Raw genomic sequence first — 12,074 nt, forward strand, 5'->3', positions numbered from 1 at the left:
GTCGTGAACAACCTGAGTTTCATATTGTGTCTGGGCTCATGGCAGTGATGTTACTGGCTCAAAAAGAACAAGGTGGCATGACAAGTGACTCAGTTGCTCTAAAGGGTGGAGCCTCAGCATCTTTGTGCTTTGGAATGGCTCCAATGGCCTGTAGCTCTTCGTGTTTTTCAAGGAAGGGCTTTAGCATGGCTTTGACCAGGAGGCAGGCACGCTCATGTGTCAACCAGGCTGAGTCCACCGGGGCCCTTTTGTCATGGGGCTGAAAGCCATTTTTCATGGATATGCTGCATATCAGAGAAGGGGCTTAATGACATGGAGGCCCTCAGGTACCTTTTATCCTTTCCCATGCTGGTGAGTCCATTGTGAGCAGAGTAGGTGCCAAGAGTGGGTGTGTTTCCCTGGAAGGTCAATGGCTATTAGGTGAAGGGGGCCCCATTCACCTGAGGGGGTCTCGGGGTTCTTGGGGGACATCATTAAATTGTGTTGGCCAGGACGGTACGTGGAGTGGAATTGCAGGCCTGAGACCAGGCAGTTGGCAGATTGGCATTCTTTGTCCTGATGGTCCCTTGACTCTGAATGTATCCGTGCACCAACACATCCCTGTTTGGCTGCCTACACAGCACACCTTCTTGCAGCAATTGAATGGTAGATGCCAGAATGATTGGCAGTGCTCCCGGAGGCCTGGCCTCTTTCCCCAGTACACCTGGTGCTCTTCCTCACACATGTGTTTTCTTGCCCCAGGCCAGGTTGAGTGGCCCAAAATGGAAGACTGTTGGCAACAGGTTACCCATCGCATATTCCGTGATAGCCAGCCTCTCGAGATGAATATCATGAATCCCCAGAGACAACTGGACAAGTGGCCCTTGCGTGTACAGATGGAACAACCATGGCGGTAAGCAGCCTTTCTTCAAGGAGACCTAGTGGTTTGGCTCCAGGGATCTGGGCATGGGATTCACACTCTCACCTTCTGGGGTTTCCCTGGGGCATGCAAGGTCCCAGGGCCTGAAGCTTGGCTGCCCCAAGGCTGCAATCTGCACAGTCCTGAATGCTGACCTGATCAAGCTCACTGACTTTCCTGGGATGGAGGTGGTGACTTTGCTCATGCAGCACCTAGAGCACACGTGCTTGGATCGATGATGACTCCCACAAATGCATTCCTTGGAAATCTGAACAAAATGAGTGAGCCATCACTACCGTCTCCTCATCGGAACTGAGGTCCAGCACGTGATTTCCAGTGGATCGAAGGGCCAGGGTCACATTTCATTTGCTCCCTGGGGCGTGAGCAGCCAAGTGTGCAAGCTGAGGGTGATGGCCTCTTGTGGTATGGAGATGAGCCATGAGGAAAATGCCCTGACCTCCCAACCTCGGGATATGGCTAGGGACCATGAGTCATCTCTGGTTACATAAGGCTAACCAAGGCTTTTGTCTCCTGGTATGTATGATTCTGTTGGTAGCAGAGAAGTGGAAGCCATTTGAGAGTATCTGGACTGCCACTGAGTTTGTCAGCCACACTGCCTTTGCCTGAAAGTGTTTTCACTCATGTCCTGAAAGGAGTCATGGCTTCGGACAAGTTTCTATGTCATGTTCTTCTGGGGGACGGGATGCCGCATAGTTTTCTCCTGATGGTCAGAGGAGATCATTGGGCAGAGTGTCCAGGAGGTGGGCCAAGCTGATGGCCCCTCGTCTGATTGTTTCTTTGGTTGGTATGTGAGTGGGCACTAGTGTTGGGAGAGTGAGCCTTGCAGATGCATTAGGGCATTTCCAAGGGTGAAAGTCCTGAGTCAACAGGAGGGACCTGCACATTGCTCTGAGGTGGGCAGTTGTCGGGGGAGAGCAAAGCTTGGGGATCGTGAAATGTACCTCAAGTGGTGGTGGAACCCATGGATGGATGGGCAGGTGAATGGATCGGCAAGTCAGTCAGGTTCCTGAATTCTGGGTTGCCTTCAGGTTTGGTTGGGTGAGAGTGGGGAAGGACTGTGGTGGCAGGTTCATAGGTTCATGGACTATTGAACAGTTGGCCTCTCCCGTGATTGGTTTCCTTTGCTGCAGACCTCCAGAGCCATAAGTGGTTCCCCAGGTGGTGTCTTATCTTGTCCTGGCCTGGGCGTCATATGAAGCAGAGGGGATGTTTTCTGTCCATCTTGCCATGTTCTCCCCATGTGCATGGAGTGAATTTGTGCCTCAAGACATCCCAGTGTCATTTCTATTCCCAGCCCACCTATCCTTGCCCAAGTTTAGTAACTCTTCCCAGAAATTAGCTGGCAGGGACCCTGTGGAAATAGGGGAGTCAGATGAGTGGCTACAGTTTTAAGGGCAGGAGAAGCTCTCTGGTGTGGTGCTTAGCAGCAAGGCTGTGCTCTTCTGTGAATCTGTAGCCAGAGGTGTTATGTGAGTTCAATCATTGTGCCTCTTTGCTGAGTTCCGTGGTGTCATGACTGGTGTTTCAGGATGGTCGTGAACAACCTGAGTTTCATATTGTGTCTGGGCTCATGGCAGTGATGTTACTGGCTCAAAAAGAACAAGGTGGCATGACAAGTGACTCAGTTGCTCTAAAGGGTGGAGCCTCAGCATCTTTGTGCTTTGGAATGGCTCCAATGGCCTGTAGCTCTTCGTGTTTTTCAAGGAAGGGCTTTAGCATGGCTTTGACCAGGAGGCAGGCACGCTCATGTGTCAACCAGGCTGAGTCCACTGGGGCCCTTTTGTCATGGGGCTGAAAGCCATTTTTCATGGATATGCTGCATATCAGAGAAGGGGCTTAATGACATGGAGGCCCTCAGGTACCTTTTATCCTTTCCCATGCTGGTGAGTCCATTGTGAGCAGAGTAGGTGCCAAGAGTGGGTGTGTTTCCCTGGAAGGTCAATGGCTATTAGGTGAAGGGGGCCCCATTCACCTGAGGGGGTCTCGGTTCTTGGGGACATCATTAAATTGTGTTGGCCAGGACGGTACGTGGAGTGGAATTGCAGGCCTGAGACCAGGCAGTTGGCAGATTGGCATTCTTTGTCCTGATGGTCCCTTGACTCTGAATGTATCCGTGCACCAACACATCCCTGTTTGGCTGCCTACACAGCACACCTTCTTGCAGCAATTGGAATGGTAGATGCCAGAATGATTGGCAGTGCTCCCGGAGGCCTGGCCTCTTTCCCCAGTACACCTGGTGCTCTTCCTCACACATGTGTTTTCTTGCCCCAGGCCAGGTTGAGTGGCCCAAAATGGAAGACTGTTGGCAACAGGTTACCCATCGCATATTCCATGATAGCCAGCCTCTCGAGATGAATATCATGAATCCCCAGAGACAACTGGACAAGTGGCCCTTGCGTGTACAGATGGAACACAACCATGGCGGTAAGCAGCCTTTCTTCAAGGAGACCTGGTGGTTTGGCTCCAGGGATCTGGGCATGGGATTCACACTCACCTTCTGGGGTTTCCCTGGGGCATGCAAGGTCCCAGGGCCTGAAGCTTGGCTGCCCCAAGGCTGCAATCTGCACAGTCCTGAATGCTGACCTGATCAAGCTCACTGACTTTCCTGGGATGGAGGTGGTGACTTTGCTCATGCAGCACCTAGAGCACACGTGCTTGGATCGATGATGACTCCCACAAATGCATTCCTTGGAAATCTGAACAAAATGAGTGAGCCATCACTACCGTCTCCTCATCGGAACTGAGGTCCAGCACGTGATTTCCAGTGGATCGAAGGGCCAGGGTCACATTTCATTTGCTCCCTGGGCGTGAGCAGCCAAGTGTGCAAGCTGAGGGTGATGGCCTCTTGTGGTATGGAGATGAGCCATGAGGAAAATGCCCTGACCTCCCAACCTCGGGATATGGCTAGGGACCATGAGTCATCTCTGGTTACATAAGGCTAACCAAGGCTTTTGTCTCCTGGTATGTATGATTCTGTTGGTAGCAGAGAAGTGGAAGCCATTTGAGAGTATCTGGACTGCCACTGAGTTTGTCAGCCACACTGCCTTTGCCTGAAAGTGTTTTCACTCATGTCCTGAAAGGAGTCATGGCTTCGGACAAGTTTCTATGTCATGTTCTTCTGGGGGACGGGATGCCGCATAGTTTTCTCCTGATGGTCAGAGGAGATCATTGGGCAGAGTGTCCAGGAGGTGGGCCAAGCTGATGGCCCCTCGTCTGATTGTTTCTTTGGTTGGTATGTGAGTGGGCACTAGTGTTGGGAGAGTGAGCCTTGCAGATGCATTAGGGCATTTCCAAGGGTGAAAGTCCTGAGTCAACAGGAGGGACCTGCACATTGCTCTGAGGTGGGCAGTTGTCGGGGGAGAGCAAAGCTTGGGGATCGTGAAATGTACCTCAAGTGGTGGTGGAACCCATGGATGGATGGGCAGGTGAATGGATCGGCAAGTCAGTCAGGTTCCCTGAATTCTGGGTTGCCTTCAGGTTTGGTTGGAGTGAGAGTGGGGAAGGACTGTGGTGGCAGGTTCATAGGTTCATGGACTATTGAACAGTTGGCCTCTCCCGTGATTGGTTTCCTTTGCTGCAGACCTCCAGAGCCATAAGTGGTTCCCCAGGTGGTGTCTTATCTTGTCCTGGCCTGGGCGTCATATGAAGCAGAGGGGATGTTTTCTGTCCATCTTGCCATGTTCTCCCCATGTGCATGGAGTGAATTTGTGCCTCAAGACATCCCAGTGTCATTTCTATTCCCAGCCCACCTATCCTTGCCCAAGTTTAGTAACTCTTCCCAGAAATTAGCTGGCAGGGACCCTGTGGAAATAGGGGAGTCAGATGAGTGGCTACAGTTTTAAGGGCAGGAGAAGCTCTCTGGTGTGGTGCTTAGCAGCAAGGCTGTGCTCTTCTGTGAATCTGTAGCCAGAGGTGTTATGTGAGTTCAATCATTGTGCCTCTTTGCTGAGTTCCGTGGTGTCATGACTGGTGTTTCAGGATGGTCGTGAACAACCTGAGTTTCATATTGTGTCTGGGCTCATGGCAGTGATGTTACTGGCTCAAAAAGAACAAGGTGGCATGACAAGTGACTCAGTTGCTCTAAAGGGTGGAGCCTCAGCATCTTTGTGCTTTGGAATGGCTCCAATGGCCTGTAGCTCTTCGTGTTTTTTTCAAGGAAGGGCTTTAGCATGGCTTTGACCAGGAGGCAGGCACGCTCATGTGTCAACCAGGCTGAGTCCACTGGGGCCCTTTTGTCATGGGGCTGAAAGCCATTTTTCATGGATATGCTGCATATCAGAGAAGGGGCTTAATGACATGGAGGCCCTCAGGTACCTTTTATCCTTTCCCATGCTGGTGAGTCCATTGTGAGCAGAGTAGGTGCCAAGAGTGGGTGTGTTTCCCTGGAAGGTCAATGGCTATTAGGTGAAGGGGGCCCCATTCACCTGAGGGGGTCTCGGGTTCTTGGGGACATCATTAAATTGTGTTGGCCAGGGCGGTGCGTGGAGTGGAATTGCAGGCCTGAGACCAGGCAGTTGGCAGATTGGCATTCTTTGTCCTGATGGTCCCTTGACTCTGAATGTATCCGTGCACCAACACATCCCTGTTTGGCTGCCTACACAGCACACCTTCTTGCAGCAATTGGATGGTAGATGCCAGAATGATTGGCAGTGCTCCCGGAGGCCTGGCCTCTTTCCCCAGTACACCTGGTGCTCTTCCTCACACATGTGTTTTCTTGCCCCAGGCCAGGTTGAGTGGCCCAAAATGGAAGACTGTTGGCAACAGGTTACCCATCGCATATTCCATGATAGCCAGCCTCTCGAGATGAATATCATGAATCCCCAGAGACAACTGGACAAGTGGCCCTTGCGTGTACAGATGGAACAACCATGGCGGTAAGCAGCCTTTCTTCAAGGAGACCTGGTGGTTTGGCTCCAGGGATCTGGGCATGGGATTCACACTCTCACCTTCTGGGGTTTCCCTGGGGCATGCAAGGTCCCAGGGCCTGAAGCTTGGCTGCCCCAAGGCTGCAATCTGCACAGTCCTGAATGCTGACCTGATCAAGCTCACTGACTTTCCTGGGATGGAGGTGGTGACTTTGCTCATGCAGCACCTAGAGCACACGTGCTTGGATCGATGATGACTCCCACAAATGCATTCCTTGGAAATCTGAACAAAATGAGTGAGCCATCACTACCGTCTCCTCATCGGAACTGAGGTCCAGCACGTGATTTCCAGTGGATCAAGGGCCAGGGTCACATTTCATTTGCTCCCTGGGGCGTGAGCAGCCAAGTGTGCAAGCTGAGGGTGATGGCCTCTTGTGGTATGGAGATGAGCCATGAGGAAAATGCCCTGACCTCCCAACCTCGGGATATGGCTAGGGACCATGAGTCATCTCTGGTTACATAAGGCTAACCAAGGCTTTTGTCTCCTGGTATGTATGATTCTGTTGGTAGCAGAGAAGTGGAAGCCATTTGAGAGTATCTGGACTGCCACTGAGTTTGTCAGCCACACTGCCTTTGCCTGAAAGTGTTTTCACTCATGTCCTGAAAGGAGTCATGGCTTCGGACAAGTTTCTATGTCATGTTCTTCTGGGGGACGGGATGCCGATAGTTTTCTCCTGATGGTCAGAGGAGATCATTGGGCAGAGTGTCCAGGAGGTGGGCCAAGCTGATGGCCCCTCGTCTGATTGTTTCTTTGGTTGGTATGTGAGTGGGCACTAGTGTTGGGAGAGTGAGCCTTGCAGATGCATTAGGGCATTTCAAGGGTGAAAGTCCTGAGTCAACAGGAGGGACCTGCACATTGCTCTGAGGTGGGCAGTTGTCGGGGAGAGCAAAGCTTGGGGATCGTGAAATGTACCTCAAGTGGTGGTGGAACCCATGGATGGATGGGCAGGTGAATGGATCGGCAGGTCAGTCAGGTTCCTGAATTCTGGGTTGCCTTCAGGTTTGGTTGGAGTGAGAGTGGGGAAGGACTGTGGTGGCAGGTTCATAGGTTCATGGACTATTGAACAGTTGGCCTCTCCGTGATTGGTTTCCTTTGCTGCAGACCTCCAGAGCCATAAGTGGTTCCCAGGTGGTGTCTTATCTTGTCCTGGCCTGGGCGTCATATGAAGCAGAGGGGATGTTTTCTGTCCATCTTGCCATGTTCTCCCCATGTGCATGGAGTGAATTTGTGCCTCAAGACATCCCAGTGTCATTTCTATTCCCAGCCCACCTATCCTTGCCCAAGTTTAGTAACTCTTCCCAGAAATTAGCTGGCAGGGACCCTGTGGAAATAGGGGAGTCAGATGAGTGGCTACAGTTTTAAGGGCAGGAGAAGCTCTCTGGTGTGGTGCTTAGCAGCAAGGCTGTGCTCTTCTGTGAATCTGTAGCCAGAGGTGTTATGTGAGTTCAATCATTGTGCCTCTTTGCTGAGTTCCGTGGTGTCATGACTGGTGTTTCAGGATGGTCGTGAACAACCTGAGTTTCATATTGTGTCTGGGCTCATCATGGCAGTGATGTTACTGGCTCAAAAGAACAAGGTGGCATGACAAGTGACTCAGTTGCTCTAAAGGGTGGAGCCTCAGCATCTTTGTGCTTTGGAATGGCTCCAATGGCCTGTAGCTCTTCGTGTTTTTCAAGGAAGGGCTTTAGCATGGCTTTGACCAGGAGGCAGGCACGCTCATGTGTCAACCAGGCTGAGTCCACTGGGGCCCTTTTGTCATGGGGCTGAAAGCCATTTTTCATGGATATGCTGCATATCAGAGAAGGGGCTTAATGACATGGAGGCCCTCAGGTACCTTTTATCCTTTCCCATGCTGGTGAGTCCATTGTGAGCAGAGTAGGTGCCAAGAGTGGGTGTGTTTCCCTGGAAGGTCAATGGCTATTAGGTGAAGGGGGCCCCATTCACCTGAGGGGGTCTCGGGGTTCTTGGGGGACATCATTAAATTGTGTTGGCCAGGACGGTACGTGGAGTGGAATTGCAGGCCTGAGACCAGGCAGTTGGCAGATTGGCATTCTTTGTCCTGATGGTCCCTTGACTCTGAATGTATCCGTGCACCAACACATCCCTGTTTGGCTGCCTACACAGCACACCTTCTTGCAGCAATTGAATGGTAGATGCCAGAATGATTGGCAGTGCTCCCGGAGGCCTGGCCTCTTTCCCCAGTACACCTGGTGCTCTTCCTCACACATGTGTTTTCTTGCCCCAGGCCAGGTTGAGTGGCCCAAAATGGAAGACTGTTGGCAACAGGTTACCCATCGCATATTCCGTGATAGCCAGCCTCTCGAGATGAATATCATGAATCCCCAGAGACAACTGGACAAGTGGCCCTTGCGTGTACAGATGGAACAACCATGGCGGTAAGCAGCCTTTCTTCAAGGAGACCTAGTGGTTTGGCTCCAGGGATCTGGGCATGGGATTCACACTCTCACCTTCTGGGGTTTCCCTGGGGCATGCAAGGTCCCAGGGCCTGAAGCTTGGCTGCCCCAAGGCTGCAATCTGTGCAGTCTTGAATGCTGACCTGATTGAGCTTGCTGGCCTCCCTGGGATGGAGGTGGCGACTTTGCTCATGCAGCATCTAGAGCACACGTGCTTGGATCGATGATGACTCCCACAAATGCATTCCTTGGAAATCTGAACAAAATGAGTGAGCCATCACTACCGTCTCCTCATCGGAACTGAGGTCCAGCACGTGATTTCCAGTGGATCGAAGGGCCAGGGTCACATTTCATTTGCTCCCTGGGGCGTGAGCAGCCAAGTGTGCAAGCTGAGGGTGATGGCCTCTTGTGGTATGGAGATGAGCCATGAGGAAAATGCCCTGACCTCCCAACCTCGGGATATGGCTAGGGACCATGAGTCATCTCTGGTTACATAAGGCTAACCAAGGCTTTTGTCTCTGGTATGTATGATTCTGTTGGTAGCAGAGAAGTGGAAGCCATTTGAGAGTATCTGGACTGCCACTGAGTTTGTCAGCCACACTGCCTTTGCCTGAAAGTGTTTTCACTCATGTCCTGAAAGGAGTCATGGCTTCGGACAAGTTTCTATGTCATGTTCTTCTGGGGGACGGGATGCCGCATAGTTTTCTCCTGATGGTCAGAGGAGATCATTGGGCAGAGTGTCCAGGAGGTGGGCCAAGCTGATGGCCCCTCGTCTGATTGTTTCTTTGGTTGGTATGTGAGTGGGCACTAGTGTTGGGAGAGTGAGCCTTGCAGATGCATTAGGCATTTCAAGGGTGAAAGTCCTGAGTCAACAGGAGGGACCTGCACATTGCTCTGAGGTGGGCAGTTGTCGGGAGAGCAAAGCTTGGGGATCGTGAAATGTACCTCAAGTGGTGGTGGAACCCATGGATGGATGGGCAGGTGAATGGATCGGCAGGTCAGTCAGGTTCCCTGAATTCTGGGTTGCCTTCAGGTTTGGTTGGAGTGAGAGGGGGAAGGACTGTGGTGGCAGGTTCATAGGTTCATGGACTATTGAACAGTTGGCCTCTCCCGTGATTGGTTTCCTTTGCTGCAGACCTCCAGAGCCATAAGTGGTTCCCCAGGTGGTGTCTTATCTTGTCCTGGCCTGGGCGTCATATGAAGCAGAGGGGATGTTTTCTGTCCATCTTGCCATGTTCTCCCCATGTGCATGGAGTGAATTTGTGCCTCAAGACATCCCAGTGTCATTTCTATTCCCAGCCCACCTATCCTTGCCCAAGTTTAGTAACTCTTCCCAGAAATTAGCTGGCAGGGACCCTGTGGAAATAGGGGAGTCAGATGAGTGGCTACAGTTTTAAGGGCAGGAGAAGCTCTCTGGTGTGGTGCTTAGCAGCAAGGCTGTGCTCTTCTGTGAATCTGTAGCCAGAGGTGTTATGTGAGTTCAATCATTGTGCCTCTTTGCTGAGTTCCGTGGTGTCATGACTGGTGTTTCAGGATGGTCGTGAACAACCTGAGTTTCATATTGTGTCTGGGCTCATGGCAGTGATGTTACTGGCTCAAAAAGAACAAGGTGGCATGACAAGTGACTCAGTTGCTCTAAAGGGTGGAGCCTCAGCATCTTTGTGCTTTGGAATGGCTCCAATGGCCTGTAGCTCTTCGTGTTTTTTTCAAGGAAGGGCTTTAGCATGGCTTTGACCAGGAGGCAGGCACGCTCATGTGTCAACCAGGCTGAGTCCACTGGGGCCCTTTGTCATGGGGCTGAAAGCCATTTTTCATGGATATGCTGCATATCAGAGAAGGGGCTTAATGACATGGAGGCCCTCAGGTACCTTTTATCCTTTCCCATGCTGGTGAGTCCATTGTGAGCAGAGTAGGTGCCAAGAGTGGGTGTGTTTCCCTGGAAGGTCAATGGCTATTAGGTGAAGGGGGCCCCATTCACCTGAGGGGGTCGGGGTTCTTGGGGACATCATTAAATTGTGTTGGCCAGGGCGGTGCGTGGAGTGGAATTGCAGGCCTGAGACCAGGCAGTTGGCAGATTGGCATTCTTTGTCCTGATGGTCCCTTGACTCTGAATGTATCCGTGCACCAACACATCCCTGTTTGGCTGCCTACACAGCACACCTTCTTGCAGCAATTGGATGGTAGATGCCAGAATGATTGGCAGTGCTCCCGGAGGCCTGGCCTCTTTCCCCAGTACACCTGGTGCTCTTCCTCACACATGTGTTTTCTTGCCCCAGGCCAGGTTGAGTGGCCCAAAATGGAAGACTGTTGGCAACAGGTTACCCATCGCATATTCCATGATAGCCAGCCTCTCGAGATGAATATCATGAATCCCCAGAGACAACTGGACAAGTGGCCCTTGCGTGTACAGATGGAACAACCATGGCGGTAAGCAGCCTTTCTTCAAGGAGACCTAGTGGTTTGGCTCCAGGGATCTGGGCATGGGATTCACACTCTCACCTTCTGGGGTTTCCCTGGGGCATGCAAGGTCCCAGGGCCTGAAGCTTGGCTGCCCCAAGGCTGCAATCTGCACAGTCCTGAATGCTGACCTGATCAAGCTCACTGACTTTCCTGGGATGGAGGTGGTGACTTTGCTCATGCAGCACCTAGAGCACACGTGCTTGGATCGATGATGACTCCCACAAATGCATTCCTTGGAAATCTGAACAAAATGAGTGAGCCATCACTACCGTCTCCTCATCGGAACTGAGGTCCAGCACGTGATTTCCAGTGGATCGAAGGGCCAGGGTCACATTGATTTGCTCCCTGGGGTGTGAGCAGCCACAGTGTGCAAGCCGAGGGTGACGGCCTTGTGATGTGGAGGTGAGCCATTGGGGAAAGGGCCTGCATCTCTCATGTTTGGTTTTTGACTGGGGACCACAAATTGTCTCTCTTTGCACAAGCTATCCAGGTCTTTTGTCTCCTGGTGTGGATGAGAGTGAGGATAGCAGAGGAAGCAGAAGTCATTTGAGAGCATCTGGGCTGCCACTGGGTTTGTCAAGCCTCCGTGTGCCCACTGCCTGGTCCCTGGCAGATAGCACAGAGTTTTCACTCAGGGTCAGAACAGGAGTTGTGGCCTTGGCCAGGCTTCTGTGTCATGTTCTTCTGGGGATGGATTGCTACATAATTTTCCCCTGATACTGAGAGATCATTGGGCAGAGTGTCCAGGAGGTGGGCCAAGCTGAGGGCCCCTCATCTGATTGTTTCCTTGGTTGGTGTGCGTGGGCACTGGTGTTGGGAGGCTGAGCCTGGAAATTGCATTAGGATGTTTCTGTGGATAAAAATCTTGTGTCAAAGGAGGACTAGCACATTGCCCTGAGGTAGGTGGATGCCAGGGGAGAGCAAATTTCGGAGATCTTGAAATGCACCTTGAATGGTGGTGGAACCCGTGAATGGATGGGTGGGTGGATGGACCAGCTATTCAGTCAGATTTCCTGAAGTCTGGGTTGCCTTCATACACAGTTGAAGTGAGTGTGGGGAAGGATCACAGTGGCAGATTCATAGGTTCAAGGACCATCTCCCATTGTTGACCTCCCATCAGTTGACCTCTCCTATCATTGGTTTCCTTTGTGACAGGCTTCCAGAGCCAGTAGTGGTTCCCAACATAGCATTGTATCTTGTCCTGACCTGGGGACCAAGTATGAACTATCCATTCCATGGAATTCTCCAGGCCAAAACACGAGTGGATAGCCTTTCCCTTCTCCAGGGGATCTTCCCAACCCCGGGATCGAACCCAGGTCTCCCATATTGCCAGCAGATTCTTTACCATCTGAGCC

At 51.8% G+C, this 12,074-nt stretch overlaps 1 long non-coding RNA gene and 5 other non-coding genes across 22 annotated transcripts in view; all 6 read left to right on the top strand.

Moving 5' to 3' along the window:
• The window catches only part of LOC138984351 (uncharacterized), a 29,362-nt gene extending 26,030 nt beyond the window's left edge, over positions 1-3,332 (top strand). For all 17 annotated transcript variants that reach the window (XR_011461605.1, XR_011461611.1, XR_011461602.1 and 14 more), the window contains 2 exons: positions 742-892; positions 3,191-3,332. This is a non-coding gene — a long non-coding RNA (uncharacterized lncRNA). The remainder of the gene's footprint in view (positions 1-741; positions 893-3,190) is intronic.
• Positions 1,128-1,219, top strand: LOC138984453 (small nucleolar RNA SNORD116). The gene has a single exon (XR_011461748.1). It is a non-coding gene; the product is annotated as a small nucleolar RNA SNORD116 (small nucleolar RNA).
• Positions 3,333-3,576: 244 nt separating the features above from the next.
• On the top strand, positions 3,577-3,668 carry LOC138984454 (small nucleolar RNA SNORD116). Its single transcript, XR_011461749.1, has one exon. It is a non-coding gene; the product is annotated as a small nucleolar RNA SNORD116 (small nucleolar RNA).
• A 2,360-nt stretch (positions 3,669-6,028) lies between these two features.
• On the top strand, positions 6,029-6,120 carry LOC138984455 (small nucleolar RNA SNORD116). The gene has a single exon (XR_011461750.1). It is a non-coding gene; the product is annotated as a small nucleolar RNA SNORD116 (small nucleolar RNA).
• A 2,356-nt stretch (positions 6,121-8,476) lies between these two features.
• LOC138984456 (small nucleolar RNA SNORD116) lies at positions 8,477-8,568 on the top strand. The gene has a single exon (XR_011461751.1). It is a non-coding gene; the product is annotated as a small nucleolar RNA SNORD116 (small nucleolar RNA).
• Positions 8,569-10,921: 2,353 nt separating this feature from the next.
• LOC138984457 (small nucleolar RNA SNORD116) lies at positions 10,922-11,013 on the top strand. Its single transcript, XR_011461753.1, has one exon. It is a non-coding gene; the product is annotated as a small nucleolar RNA SNORD116 (small nucleolar RNA).
• The last annotated feature ends 1,061 nt before the right edge of the window (positions 11,014-12,074 follow it).

The sequence above is a fragment of the Bos mutus genome, chromosome 21 (assembly GCF_027580195.1).
Source record: "Bos mutus isolate GX-2022 chromosome 21, NWIPB_WYAK_1.1, whole genome shotgun sequence".
In the NCBI taxonomy this organism is placed as follows: Eukaryota; Metazoa; Chordata; class Mammalia; order Artiodactyla; family Bovidae; genus Bos; species Bos mutus.